This window comes from Mus musculus, chromosome 4 (genome assembly GCF_000001635.26).
Source record: "Mus musculus strain C57BL/6J chromosome 4, GRCm38.p6 C57BL/6J".
NCBI lineage: Eukaryota > Metazoa > Chordata > Mammalia > Rodentia > Muridae > Mus > Mus musculus.
Window position 1 is genome coordinate 69,682,141 of NC_000070.6, and position 11,749 is coordinate 69,693,889.

At 38.2% G+C, this 11,749-nt stretch overlaps 1 pseudogene; it reads left to right on the forward strand.

Moving 5' to 3' along the window:
* Window positions 9,815-10,511, forward strand: Gm11221 (predicted gene 11221; annotated as a pseudogene).

The window sequence follows — 11,749 nt, forward strand, 5'->3', positions numbered from 1 at the left end:
ATATTTCAACATATTTCACACATTAGTGATGTGGAAAAAAAGAACTTTTATTATAGTGCTCCTTCCTTATATTTGAGGGGCTTGTCTTAGTTATGGTTACAATTGCTTTGATGAAATATAAAACACAAAAGCAACATGGGGAGAAATGGGTTTGTTTCATTTCTGGTTCTATACAAAAATTCATCACCAAAAGAGATAATTGGAGGAACTCAAATAGGAACTGATGCAGAAACCATGAAGAAGTGCTGTTTACCAGCTTGCTAAGCCTACATTCTTATAGAATTCTTATAGAACCACCAGTTGAGTGATGGTGTCACCCACTGTAGGCTAAGCCCTCTACAATCAATCACTAAAGAAGAAAATGGCTAAAGATACAACTTTATGATCACATTTTTCTCAGTTAAGGCTCTTCTCTTTGATAATTATATCTTTTGTCAAGATGACATAAAAGCTAGCCAGCAACAAGCTCAAATATACAAATAACTAGACTTCCTTAAAGAATATTAGATTTAAAAGATCCATAGTACCTCTTCATAAACTAATGCAATATGCCTCCAAGTTTAGAAACTACTCACAAGTGATAATGTGGGCTTAGAATGATTTTCCTGCCCTTGGGGTCTACCAGAGACTAAACCAGCAACTAAATATCAGATATTAGCTGGATCTAGCCCTGCTCCCCACACACACATCTTCATGCTGGTCCCCCAAAACCTAGAGCAAGGGTTGTCTCTGGTTCTGTTGCCTACATGTGTAACCTGTTCTCGTAACTGGGCTGCCTTGTATAGCCTCATTGGGAGAGGATGTGCTTGATGAGCCAGGGGAGTGTGATACCCAGGGTAGGGGCCTCCCCCTTCTCAAAGGATAAGAGGGATGGAAACAGTGGCTATATAAATAAATTAATGGAAAAAAAAAGAATGATTGTTCTGAATTCTATCTTCCTGCTGTCCCAGAAGAACTGACATCAAGTTACATCATTCTTTTCTACAAAATCAAGCAAACAAACAAATAAAAACCTCTACATTTTGAACTTTAGGTGAGTTTGGAGACTTCCAAATGTACCTTAAAAGTATATCTTCTGTGGTTAAAGCTATGATTCAATGGTAGAGTGTTTGTCTAGACTGTGTGAAGCCCTAGTTTTGATATTCAGTATCACATAAAGAAAATCTCTTTGCTTTTGTTTGTTTGTTTGTTTGTTTGTTTGTTTCCAGATAGGGTTTCTCTGTGTAGCCCTGGCTGTCCTGGAACTCACTATGTAGACCAGGATATCCTCGAACTCAGAAATCCACCTGCCTCTGCCTCCCAAGTGCTGGGATTAAAGGTGTGTGCCACCACTGCCTGGAGAAAATTTATTACTTACATGCAGAAACCTTTCAGTGTTGCTGGAAAGAAACTGTTTTAGCTCTGTATTTTCTTTTGCCTCTCAAGCAAAAGAGAATGTCAAAGTAATGAAAACACAGCAGTAAGAGAAGCCAAGGTGGGGTGGGGGATTCCTTATAACTATTTTTAATAAATATATGAATATATTTCATTATTTTGCTTAGAAATAATTGATCATTTTAAGTAATAACCCCTCCCAGCAGCACTTTTCTTACTTATTTTGATCTGCCTTGTACAGTGGGCCTCCAAAATATATAAGATTTTCAAGCCTAAAGTGTCCTTTATGGATTCTCAATTATTCCAAATCTACAAAATGTTCTTTTTCAACCAAATAGTGTTAGCACTATGTGGGGAAAATATAGAATGTGGATTCAATTAGACCTGGAATTGAGTTGAATCTCCCCAAAGACTACCTATATGACCTTATTACCTCCATCAACTTCCTTAAGGTTCAGAGTTACCCACCAGGGACGTAAGTGAGTCTCCTAGATATTCTCAAGGAGTCATTAAGATCATAATTAGATAATGGCTGTAGATACAAGATCTGAAAATACCATAGAGAGTCAAATGTTATTAATATTTACCAAGGAGGATTTCAGGACTCCTTGCATAAGTATGAGGTTTCCATTGGGTAATTATAAAACCCATCGCTTTGATTCTGTGTTCAAGAATGTTCAAAAGTTGCTGCCCACTTGCCCATTAACATTTGTTCACTCATCTAACAAAAATTGAGTGGTTAGTTTAAACTTCAGCACATATTGAACATTTGAAAAATGTAAGACACACATACATACACATACACAAGACAAACAAACAAACAAAAACATATTCTTTGATTTTTTTTTTTTACTTAATATATAGCATGGAAACCAGAAACAGAGATTGGTTATTGCTCAAGCATAGTTTGCATTGTGATAGATGAAGCATATATTTATGTATGTTATTGCTTGGATCTAAAAATGTGCTCCACAGACTCGTGTGTTTTAATATGAACCCCATGCTGGAAGTTCTCGATTTTTTTTTCCACAGAGGACAGTGTGCTATGGGCTTTTTGAAACATGCAGCCAATTTATCAGAAATCTGTTACTAGATGTAAAACTTAAAGTTGATATCTACTTGTAGTGCCAACAAAAGCTTCCACAATATGATTAGTCACACATTCCTACCATTATCTTCCATGCTACAATGCATTGTACCCTCTAAACCATGAATCACAATGTATCCTTTATTTTTAAGTTGCTTCTGACCTGCCCCACCTGGGGATCCATCCCATATACAGTCATCAAATCCAGACACTATTGTAGATGCCAACAAGTGCTTGCTGACAAGAGCCTGATATAGCTGTCTCTTGAGAGGCTCTACCAGGGCCTAACAAATACAGAGGTGGATGCTCTCAGTCAACTGGGTATCCAATGGAGGAACTAGAGAAAGGACCCAAGGACCTGAAGGGCTTTGCAGCCCCATAGGAGGAACAACAATATGAACGAAACAGTAACCCTAGAGCTCCCAGAGACTAAACCACCAACTAAAGAGTACACATGGAGGGATCCACAGCTCCAGCCACATATGTAGCAGAGGATGACCTTGTCAGATATCAGTGGCAGTAGAGGTCCTTGGTCCTGTGAAGGCTTGATGCCCCAGTGTAGGGGAATGCCAGGACAGGGAAGCAGGAATGGGTGAGTTGGTGAGCAGGGGGAGGGAGGAAGAGATAAGGGGCTTTCAGAGGAGAAAAGAGGAAAGCTGCTTCTGACAGATATGTGATCAAAGCAACAAAAGAAATTACTAACAGATAAAACCAATGGTGAGGTGGGGTCATTTTTGAGAAAACCTTATATCCTTACCAGGCATTTGGAATTGGTTAGCAGAAAATTTTTTGATGTTTTTTAAATTATAAGTTAGAATGCTGTAAGCAGAGCTTGGTAAATTATTCTTTTAGGATGATAGACAAAATGGCAATACAAATAAAAACAATAAATGCTGTGCTCATGGGGTCTCAAAAGTAAACAATGACTATAAGGAGCTGCCATTTTTTGCTATTCATATTCTATTCTTATAAGGAAGCTCTACATTCTTGTTTCCTGAAGTTTTGAATAACACTGGATTGAGAAGCAAAGTACTCATTTATTTGATGAGAAAATTTCAAAATAGAATAGCATCTATTTTGCATCATGGCTATTGCTTGCTGTCTTTAGCCAGATTTAGAATGATAATCCAGAGACAAGCATGGAACACAACAACAATGAAGGTAAATGCAGTTTAGTTAAGAAAGTATGGACCAGATGTAAAAGAACTAGTATGGTTTTTTAAAGGTATTAAAACAAATGAGAATCCAAATAATTTCTTCAGGACTAACAGGAAAAGTACCTTGAGGGTGAGATCCCCATAGCTCTAGTATATAAAAGTAGAAATGCATTTAGAAGACGTTCCTTTGAATTAATATGCCTGAAATGAGGATGCCGAAACAGAGTAGGTTCAAATATGCTCATAGGACAGGACTACCTATGCAAGTAGTTTCTTAGGTTCACTCATGCAAACACTCCGAAGCTTCTAATTATGATCCAAGTCAGTAAGGCTATATCTTGAGTTAACTGTAAAACTAAGCCTCATCCATAAAGTACTGATTCTTGGACACAAGGTAAATATCAGTTGAAGGATCATTAAGACTTAGACCAAGGTTTCAAATTTGCAAATGAGGCCAGGCAATGTGTAGCAGGATTGTACTTCCTAAGGAGAAAAAACAAAAGATTAAGATATGAGATATAGCTGGTGAAAGAGGATTATCAGTGGATATCCTATAATGGTGAAGATGCCAGGAACAGTTAAAATCTACCCAGAAAATCTATAGATATCAAATGGTGCTGGTGAAAGAAAGAAGCCATGTGTACTGTAGGCTGCAAGCCTATATTGAGCAAACTGACTGGAGCTCACATGATGTCACAGCACATTGAACTGTAGTGTTTAATCATTGTCGTTCTGAGAGTCAGTCTTGCTTTGGTCCTATCTTTCTTTGCTATGCTCCCAAAAATAGCAATGCGCTAATGTATATTGGAAGTGTGTAACCTTCAATATTTTATTTTGTTTTGTCATTTTACTTTACAACTAAAAGTCTCTGCTGAATTTCAGAAGAGACCAGATTTTGGACCTTTGAACAGTGTTGGGATTGTAAAAATTATGTGAATTCTCAAAGGTTGACTGAATGTAATTTGGTTTATGAGATGGCATGAGTGAGAAAAGGAGCAAAACGTTATCGTTTGGAGTTGCAATGACTTTCATGGACCTATGTATTTGAATACCTGGTCTCCAGTTGATGATGCCATTTTGGAGAAGTTATAGCACCATTGAGACAAATGGCCTAGCCAGCAGAGGTAAGTCACCAAGGACAGACTTGGAGCGATATGCATTTTTGCACCTGACTCCGGCTGCTCCCCAAACCCAACTTTTTTCCCCAGTGTACATCCTAGTGAACATAGCTAAGTGAATATAAATTACCTACTACTTCTTTGATGAAGTCATTTGACCTCTGTGGTCATATCTCTTGTTAGATATTGAACTAATATTCTCCACGTAAGCTGGAATTGTAAAAATGCAATTCACCCTATGCCGCCAGTGCCTGGCCCACCTGCTCTCATCTTAGGCAGACTCTCTGACACAATGATCTGAAAACTCTCCACCCACCTTGCTAAGTTCCCACGGACAGATCACTACCATGCCAGCTCCACACATCCAAATTCCCTTGGTCTTTTGGGGTGCAGTTCTTGCAAACCCATGCTTTGTCACTGTACCTTTCTCCCTAGAATCTAGTTGAGTTACTGCATGAAGGAAAACACCACACAAACAGTTCAGAGTCAACAGGTAACTATCACTGGGCACAGGAACTAGCATCCTAATTTAATTTGTAAGCTATACTAAATTGAACTCCTGCGAAGGCAAATCCTGGCAGACCTGCCACCTAAACTGGTGGCCTCTTGTTAACTACATTTTGTCCAAGCTGTCCAGTCCAAAAGCCTATATCTCTCTCCTGCCTCCCATCCTCCTCTCCCTGGCCCAGAAGTCCAGCCTACTCCTTGCCCAGTGATTGGTCCCCTGAAACATTAATTTATAAGGGGAAGGTTCTGCCACATCCTACCACCATTTAGCCAGCCACAGGTCCCCACAACCACAGATAGGAGCTACTGCCACTGTCATGCCACTCTTACAACAATGACTTCTATATGATCTTAACAGTAATCCAAAAAGCCTTCCTCGCTTAAGTAGCTTCTTTTGGACAATTGGACACAGCAACAAGAAACATAATTCGTTCCATATCTAACAAGAGATATGACCACAGAGGTCAAAGGACTTCCTTACAGAAGTAGCAGGTAATTTATGTTAATTTAGCTATGTTCACTAGGATATAGAATGGGAAGAAAATGTTGGTTTTGGGGGGCAGCCTGAGTCAGGTGCAAAAATGCATATTGCTCTGGTTACATCCATAATTTTAAAGGCCAGTGAGGTTAGAAGGAAAGAACCAGCAGGCCCTGTAGGCTATACAGTAAGGCAAGACCTGCCTCAGACTTTCCTTCACTCAAACTGTTTGGCATTGCCCTCCATGTCACCTCCCCACTGAAATACAAAGTCTTTGCTTTTAAGTCAAAAGCTACAAATGATATGTACACAAAACTTACCCTTCTTATAAAGGGCTAATGTTCCTTCTCTCTTTGTTATGGTATTTAGCAGGCAAGTACACTCAACATTTCCTTTGCCTGTTACATGATCAGGTTCACTAAGAGTGGTACTCCAATATCTTTACCATCTCTCTCCCTTACTGTCAATCTACCACATGATGGTTTGTTTGTTTTTTTGTTTTTTGTTTTTTGTTTTTTGTTGTTGTTGTTGCGTTGGGGATGTAGGCCTCTACCTTTACTGTCTGTTTTTTGTTTTGCTCTAAATGTAACAAAACTGATACATGTCTATTGGGTTATTTAATAAAAAAGAGAAAAAATTATTTTTGAGCCTCAGAGGCTGCCTTAAGTAGAAAATAGAATCATTTTTTAAGCTAAAGAGATTCCAAAGGATCTATCACCTGAGTGTTGTGACCCAGCCATAATCTGCCATTTTGGCCCTGGCCTTTCTTTTTTAAAAAATATATCTGCTGTTTGTTATCCTTTTCATATACTCCTCCCAACTACTTCCCAACTCTCTTCCCATTTGAATTCATTCCTTTTCTGTATTTCATTAATATAAAAGAGGCTTCTAAGGGATAATATTAAAATATATTGTAACATACTATAGTAAGATTAAACAAAACTAACACATCAGAACAAGCAAAAGGAACAAACAAAAGGAAAAGAGCCAAAAATGGCAAAAGAGACAAATATAGGCTCAGAGACCCACTCATTGCCACACTAGAAATCTCATATAAAACCAAACTCGAAACTATAATATATAGTTTTATAATTTTAGTTAGTAGAATATATATATATATGTGTGTGTGTGTGTGTGTGTGTATATATATATATATATATATATATATATATATATCCCCAATAGAGATAAGAAAATACACATAAATAAAATCAAAATGAAATTTTAAACAAAAAAAGGGGAAAAGGTACAGAAATGACAATGGGAGAAAAGAACTTTTCAAAGATGCTGTTGAGTTAATTTTCTGTTGTCCATCAAATAACATTTGAAATGCAAATAAAGAAAATATATAATAATAATAATAATAATAATAATAATAATAATAAAAGAATAGTGTTTTGCCCAAGTAAGACTCCATTGAAGAAAACCAAATTTTTATTTTCAGGTATTTATCAGTTGGAGATTGCATCTTGAGACACATCGTCTCTGTGAAGTCATATATGTGACAATCCTGATGACTTAGACACCCTTCTTTTGTGTGTGTGTGTGTGTGTGTGTGTGTGTGTGTGTGTGTGTGTTCTCCACTTTCTATGGCTCTTACACTCTTTCTTCCTTCTCTTCTGCAGGGTTCCCTGTGCTTAAAGGCAGTATAAGGAGCAGCAGTACGCATCAGTCAGCACAAAGGTCCCCAGAAATGCTATCTGTAACTTTGGGTACATGCCTTTAGTATCTAGCAAAGCATACCTTTCTCACTGCTACAGAATCCCAAGGGATTTCATTATTTTCACAGGCATTTCTCAAGCCAGCATCCATGCTGTCAAAGACTTCACCTTGTTATCAGTTGTTCCCAGCACTTTCCAACAGAGGCAGCTGCTAGCACCCAGTGGACAGCCATGTCTGGGATGTCTGCCTTGTTCTAAATCTTGTCAGAGGACAACCCTACCCTGACCTCTCTAGTCCAGGAAGTCAGGCTAGTGTTGGGAGCACTCTAAACTGTCACCACTGAAGATTGCTTCATGTACTGTAAAAAAGACAAACAGAACCAGCCTCCAGGACCACTTTTTCCCATGTAAGAAACTTAACACTGATTGGAAAAATTATTCACTGGCTTTCCTCATATAAACCACTTTTGTTAGTATTGGGGACAAAACTTGGAACTTACGCAGAGTAGGCAAGTGTGCTTTCCTTGAGGTACATACACAATTTCTTTTTCATTTTTCTTTTTAAACTTAAGAGTGTCTTTCTGAAACTCATATTAAATTCATTGCATGGCCTGGTTAGCTTTGAACTTAGGGTTCTTCTGACTCAACTTACCAAGTAGCTACAAGTATAGGAGTCAGCCACAAGTCCCAGCAAGCATTTCATTTTAATGCAAAATGTGAAACTATAAGCTCATATGCTTGAAAATGTTCAGAGTTGTAACATGGGTTTTTAAAAGGCATTTATGAGATAGAGCACCTCCATCTTAGCTGTGATAGTCATACCTCTCTGTGAATACAGGGGTGTCACTTCTCACTCTCTGACCATCATCCTTAGCTATTCAAGTAAGAGGACACTGATGTTCTTATGCCTCTAGCTTTGGAGAACTCCACATTGCAGAGTCCCATAAAACCCCTTCTATGAGTGAGAGATTGCTTTGGTTCTCTGAAAAGTGTAAGCCAGTTCGCACTTATCTTTGTAGATTTGGGGCTTTGCAAATGCTGCCAAACCACCAGGTTTTGGAGATGAAATATAATTTTTCTGAAGACAAAAAAATTAGTACACAAGTGAAGCCAGAGAACCTGACATGGCAACACTGCCTTAACTTCAAGATGATATTCACACTTATATGGAAATCTGAAACCTAGGCCAGATCTCAGAAGTACTATGCGTCTGTCCCTAGTTGAAGGGCTACAGTTCAGGATGAGGAACTGCATTTGAGGAACTATATTTGAAGGAAGAGTATAGCTTGGAGGCACACAGGTCCTAGGATAGAAAATGGGCGCATCAAGACAAAAGTTTAGCCTTTCATAAATTAAAAGGTTGAAGGACAGACTAGAACACCTGGAGGACTCTTTTCATATTTGAGGAAAAGAGAAAATTATTCAAGTTGACTAAAACTATGAATGGTAGTCTTTATCCTTTAAAGATTTTTTGATAGATGAAAGAAACTAAATCCCTTCATTTTAGAGATAATTTTATTGAAGAAAGTGTTTCATAACTGTATCTCATATAATTTACATGAAAGTTATTTCATTAAATGGAAAAATCATTAACTACATTATCTGTATGGGGAAAAACTGAAACCAAATAAGAAAAAAAATGAGCTTAGACACAGTGTCTCCTATACCCAGTTCCCTCCTCTCCAGTGGTTACTCATATAGCAGGGGCTGCTGCTTTGCCTAGGCAATATCCTGGCTCATACCTACCTTGGTAGAAGACCTTAATTTCATTCAATAGAACAGAAAAGTATTAAATTTAAAAATCTGTCTTGGTCTTAGGATACAGATCAGTTGGTAGAGTGTTTGCAATTTAAGTATGAAGACCTGATTTTGGTCCCAATAAATGAAAAAGAAGGAGGAGGAAGAAGAAGAGGAGGAGGAGGAGGAGGAGGAGGAGGAGGAGGAGGAGGAGGAAGACAAGAAGGAGAGGGGGAGGGACAGAGGGAAGGAAGGAAGGAAGGAAGGAAGGAAGGAAGGAAGGAAGGAAGGAAACCCATGTCTAGGTATAATGACAGACTTGTAATCTTAGCACTGGGAAAGTAGAAATAGGCAGATGTCTGCAGTTTATTGATAAGCCAGCCTAGGTTATTTGGTGAGGTCCAGACAAGAGAGAAACCCTGTCTCAAAAACAAAGTGGACAAAGTGCTAGCTAGAACAATAAGACAACAAAAAGAAATCAAGGGGATACAAATTGGTAAAGAAGAAATAAAGGTATCACTATTTGCAGAAATAGGATTCTATACATAAGGAACCCCAAAAATTCTACCGGAGAACTTCTAAATCTGAAAAACAACTTCAGCAAAGTGGCCAGATATAAAATTAACACAAATAAATCAGTAGCCTTCCTTTATACAAAGGATAAACAGGCTGAGAAAGAAATTAGGGAAACAAACAGAAACAGGAGTGCAGCGTGAACATGGGGAAGCAAAAGAAAACAAGGAAATATGTGACTATGAAGCGAATGCTCAGTCTGAGAGACGAGCGACTTAAAGAAAAGGATAGGTTGAAGCCTAAGAAGAAAGAGAAGAAAGATCCGAGCGCGCTGAAGGAAAGAGAAGTCCCCCAGCATCCTTCCTGCTTGTTCTTCCAGTATAATACACAGCTGGGTCCACCTTACCACATCCTTGTCGGTACCAACTTCATCAACTTTTCCATTAAGGCCAAACTGGACTTAGTGCAGTCAATGATGGACTGTCTGTATGCCAAGTGTATCCCTTGTATAACTGATTGTGTAATGACTGAAACTGAGAAATTGGGACAGAAGTATAGTGTGGCACTAAGAATCGCCAAGGATCCACGGTTTGACCGATTGCCGTGCACACACAAAGGAACCTACGCTGAGGACTGCTTGATACAGAGAGTAACTCAGCACAAGTGTTACATTGTGGCCACAGTTGACCGTGACCTCAAACGAAGAATCCGGAAGATCCCTGGCGTCCCTATCATGTACTTATCTAACCACAGATATAACATCTAGCGGATGCCAGATGATTATGCAGCCCCTCGCTTCTAATTCTCACTCCACAGATTCTGCCTGCCATTCTTGGACCATCTCTCTCTTGTCAGTTAATTAAATACATTTTCTGATTTAAAAAAAAAAGAAATTAGGGAAACAATTCCCTTAACAATAGCCACAAATAGTATAAAATGGCTTGAGGTAACTCTAAAGATACAAGTGAAAGACCTGCATAACAATAACTTCAAGTCTCTCAAGAAAGAAATCAAAGAAGATCCCAGAAAACAGAGACATCTCCCATGCTCATGGATTGGCAGAATTAACATAGTAAAAATGTCTATCCTACCAAAGTCAAGCTATAGATTCAATGCAATCTCCATCAAAATCCCAACACAATTCTTCAAAGACATGGAAAGAACAATTCTCAAATTCATCTGGAAAGGCAAAAAAAAAAAAAAAAAAAAAAAAAAAAAAAACACAAAATAGTGAAAACAATTCTTAACAATAAAAGAACAGCTGGAGAAAATCACCATCCCTGACCTCAAGCTTTACTACAGGGCAATAGCGATAAAATCTGCATGTTATTGGTACAGAGACAGACATGTTGATCAATGAAATATAATTGAAGAACCGAAAATAAAACCACACACTTAAGGTCACTTGATCTCTGTTAAAGATGCCAAAAGTATACAATGGGGAAAAAAAGCATCTTCAATAAATGGTGCTGGTCTAACTGGCTGTCTATATGTAGAAGAATGAAAATAGATCCATATTTGTCACCTTGTACAAATCTCAAGACCAAGTGAATCAAGGACCTCAAAATAAAATCAGATACACTGAACCTAATAGAAGAGAAAGTGGGAAAGAACCTTGAACTCATTGGCACAGGGGGAAATTTCCTAAACAGAACTCCAATGGCTCATGCTCTAAGATCAAGAATTGATAAATAGGACCTCATAAAGCTTCTGTAAGGCAAAGGACATAGTAAATAAGTCAAATAGGCAACCTACTGATTTGGAAAAAAATCTTGACTAACCCCACATCTGATAGAGGGATAATATCCAAAATATATAAAGAACTAAAGAAGTTAATCATCAAGAACCCAAACAACCCAATGGGAAAAAAAATGGGATATAGAACTAAACTGAGCATTCACAACTGAGGAATCTCAAATGGCTGAGAAGCACGTAAAGAAATGTTCAAACTCCTCAGTGATCAGAGAAATGCACATCAAAATGACCCTGAGATTCCACCTTACACCAGTCAGAATAGCTAAGATCAAAACCTCAGGTGACAACACTTGTTAGAGAGGATATGGAGAAAAAGAAATATCCCTCCATTGCTGGTGGGATTGCAAACTGGTAAACCACTC